Here is a 4,449-nt window from a genome sequence, read left to right as displayed (position 1 = left end):
GTTTGAGTTTATGAAAAATATTCTATGGTATACGGGTCAATTTTGACCAGCTAACACCACAGGTGTCACTATTTTTTATAAGTTATTATTATTTTTACGTTAAAAAACTAAAACAAGTATTTGTATTCTTTTATTTTTTTGGAAGTGTGTTTTAATTATTATTCTTAATTATTCTATTATAGCTAGATAACATCATTATCCATTGTCTTCATTATAGGACATTTTAACCTTTTTACAATTAAAAACAACATACATTGAAAGATGAAACCCTAACCCTCACCCAACATAATATTTTTACAAATGTTAACATGGATATGAATGCATTACAAGTCAGCTATGAGGTGGGAGAAAGAAATGAATGAAAATAATTATTCTGTGAGTATTTTGGGCTGGGAGTTAAATCACGGGTCAAATTTGACCCGCTAACACCACAAGTGGATGCAGGTTTCTAACACAATGCAAGGGTTAAGCTGATTGACTTGTTTGTTTCATTGAGAGAGAGAGAGAGAGACAATAGCGTCCTGTCTCGGTCTCGCTCATATATCACGGGAGCCTTGCACAGTTTTGTGAGACGTGAACTATCCTACAGTGTGTGTGATCCCTTGTCGGCGATCAATCGTATAGTGTGAAAACCACAACAATATATGACAGCCGAGTTCAAGAAAGAGACTCCTGTAGTGTGACATGCTTAACGATCAGATGACTCCGCGACCACTGTAAAAGTCCTACAGTGTGCACCTGCCCTAAATCAGAGAGAGTGCAAAAGTCAGTGAGAAAGAAAGACATGGAGGGAGAGACAAGGAGGAAAGTAAACTCGCGTCACCAGGCTTTCCACCGCGGAGGAAGGCCTGGTATTTCCTTCTAAAACTGTGCCGTGTGATCTGGTTTATAAAAAAGGGGAAAAAAACAATCATGTTCCGGTGGTTTGTTCTGGTTGGCGTCGCATTGTTTCTGTTAAAAATAATAATAATGCAAATCAATTAGTTTAGTCTCGCTAGTCGCATTACGAGTTAGAATAAGAGATGGACATACCAAACGATTATTATAACAAAAGAAACAAAACCATTATACCAAACGAAACATATTTTAAACTAGTGGAATCATTATGGAGGTGCACGGCGCCGGAAGGTTCCGGTCGTGTGTTCCGGCCTCCTGATGACGTAAAGTTATATTTCCGCTCCAGACCGGATCAGAAAACCGAAAATGGTATTGAACCCAGGCTAGGAGATGGGGATTGAGGATGAGAGGGAGAGGATAAATATTAGATCATGATGATGGGTTTGTGCATGTCATGCATTTACATATTTTGTATTCCCATTGACACGTGTGTGTGCGCGCGCACACACACACACACACACACACACACACACACACACACACACACACACGCACACACACGCAAGCATTAAATATACTTGCAAACCACAAGAAAGTTCTATGGTCAGGTTTACTTTTCTCCTCCCAAAAATCAACAGATAGTGTAATGGGTAGTGTGATAAAGAATGGGAGGGATGTGTTTATGCTTGTAAGCCTTGTATTGCCAATGCTAATCTGAGTTCCCAGAAGTTTTCGCCAGCTCTCGCATACAAACGGGGGGGGGGGGGGGGGGCGAGGAATTTCTGGGCCAAAACCCCTGTATTTGTGGGCGGGATGTAACTTACGCTCAGAATGTGAGCGGACATGCCTCTTACCGGTCTGAGAGCTGTGCAACTCGTCTAAACAGTCCGACGAGAGGCAAACAGCAGTACACAACAATGGCGGCCGCAATTTCTCAAGGAGAAATTGCTTCCCGTCGCTCCTATCTACATGCAACACCCACTGCATGTGGATCCCGCCCTCTTTTCTTCATTGGCTATTGATTTGAATCAGAACGCAGTGGCCACGCCCCTGCTGTCCAGGCTCTGAGCCGAAGTCTCCCAGACTATGCCAATGCCAATAAAAATTGAGGAATGAAATAACTTAGATTTTCAGAAGTGATGACATGACAGGAGTCAGGACCGTTCAGTACATGTGAGGAAGGTGAGGGGAGGGTTGAGATTCACATTCGTCGAAGTATACAACATGAAACGCTCCCTATTTGCATGTGAGAGCAGAAAACTGCAGGCTTTATCTCAATTTAGCCTATATTTTGTTGTTGGCGGTGTCGCTTTTGTTGCCTTGTAAAGAACTTTACCAGGCAACGCATCGCTGTCAGTTCTTTTTGATAAGCTTACAATCCCGCGTTATCGAATACAGCCTAATATAAGGTAAGATTCATGTCATTGGCTTAAGTCTCACTTTTTGGAAGTCCCCAGCTAAAACAGTTAATAATAATGGTATCACATTCAGTTTGACCCACTTTAACCCTATTTTATACTTCAGCTATTTGAAAATAGCCAATCTACAAGCTCAGCTGTGAGTTTGTAGATCGGCTATTTTCAAACAAATATTGAAAGATTTGAAAAATTTGAAAACATTTCAACAACACAAATCTTGTATGGGCTCCCTGGCACAGGGTTTGCGCCCAAATACATATTAATTTGGGGATCCTTGCATGAAAATGTTTGAGAACCACTGCTCAATATGGATTGGTTAACTTTATTCATTAAAATAAGTTCAGGATTGCAGCTTTAAGATGGATGTGTTTTTTTTTCAGAAACCAACTGCAATCTCAAAGAATTGAGCCACTTAATAAACCCTTTCTGATAACATCCAAGGAATTATTCCATAATAATAAAATGAATACAATTAAAGCACCAACTGTTGGGTGAACTAAATAAGAGCCTGCAAAACCATTTTGGGACCTCCGCTACCCAGAGGAAAGAATTTAAAAGCTTGAAAAGCGCTGTTGTTATCAGCATAATTTATATGCTTGGTGAGACAGAGGAATGTATGGGACAGCAAAGTAGGGGACCAAATAATGAGAGCTACTGAATATTGGAAACACTGGTGGATTGTCCTGAAGGGCAAAAAGGGACAAATCCTGCCGTTTTCCCTGACCCAAATTGAATTGTGAAAAACAAACTGGACTGGCAATAATTTAATGTTTATCAAATTACTGTCCATTCAGATTAATTCGTATTCTCATGACAAGTTTTGCCCTCTGTCTCAATGTCACAGCTCTTAGCCCTCTGGCTGTTACTTGAAGGGGCATGCCAGATTATTTGATTAGTGATTAGTTTTCTGGTTCAGGTTAAAAACGAGGCATACACAAGGGCAAAAACATGACACGATGACCTTTAGCCTTGTAGTAATGCAGCTGCAGCTAATACAATTATAATGCGTGTGTTAGATATAGGTGTGCAAATAATGTTGACTACTTTCTAGGCTTCCACTATTGGCATACTCATATGGCTCAGGGCACACTAATAATCTAACACACACCATTAGCAATTTGATCAGCTGCAGCTGTTGCTTGGCTTAGTAGCATACAGTATATGTTTCATTCATTCAACAATGATACTTGATTACAATCACTGGTTTGTAGGAAGATGTCGGGCGATTGGGCTACTGTGACATTAAAGGGTGTGTGGCCAATGGTGTGTATTGGGGGGAAGAATAGAGAAATTATCTAATGCTTCTGTGTTTTAGTTCCCCTGTAAAAAAGAAAAGGAGAGGGAGACCTGCACTCTGAAGAGCACACTTTTCTAGTTTTGTATTTATTTATTCCACAGTGTAAACCTGTGTAAATGTTTAAAATGTGTCAATTTGGGTATAAAATGACATGAAAACAAATGTTTTTTTTAAATATATTATTATATATATTGTATTCAAAATACAGAAAATACTAGATCTGAAAGTATCTTGATACAAATTACATCTCATGTTTTCCATCCCAGCCAAAATACAAAAAAGTATTTCAAATACGTATTTCAAATACTGTACATGTAGGCCTATTTAAAGTACTGCCCATCTCTGGCTATGGACCAGAGCTAACAGTAGCCTACGTCCTGTTGACCACATGCACCTGTCATTAGGCCTGTCACAATTATTAAATAATCGTCTAATCGCAATTATTTGAGATAATCACAATTATTTTTGCATAATCATTATAATCTTTTCGATGTTGAAAAATGTTCACACATTTTGAAATATAAAAAAAACGTAGAAATAGCAGATCTACAAGCTTACAATGCGTCACTTCGTGACGCATTGTAAGCTTTAGATCAGCAATTTCTGCTATTTTTACAAGTATAAAATTATTAAATATGTCAATAATGTCTTTGTATATACAAGTTATTTTTCATATCTACCCTGTGCAATTTGTGATTGTGAAGGTTAAAAAACAAACAGAAATAGAAATTGTATTCATATGTTCCTATGTCCAATGGCAAAAACACAATTAAATTGTTAATCAAATCTGTGTCACTTTTGAATCTATACTCTGTCATACACGGTGTCGCTCGCCGAAAATAGCCGATCTACAGCATATCAGTGAATTTGTCGTAGATGGGAGTGGGCTTGGAGGAT

This window comes from Gymnoscopelus braueri, assembly GCF_963280865.1.
Source record: "Gymnoscopelus braueri genome assembly, chromosome: 5".
NCBI classification, from domain to species: Eukaryota; Metazoa; Chordata; class Actinopteri; order Myctophiformes; family Myctophidae; genus Gymnoscopelus; species Gymnoscopelus braueri.
The sequence above is the reverse complement of the archived record's forward strand: the minus strand, read 5'-3'. Positions refer to the sequence as shown.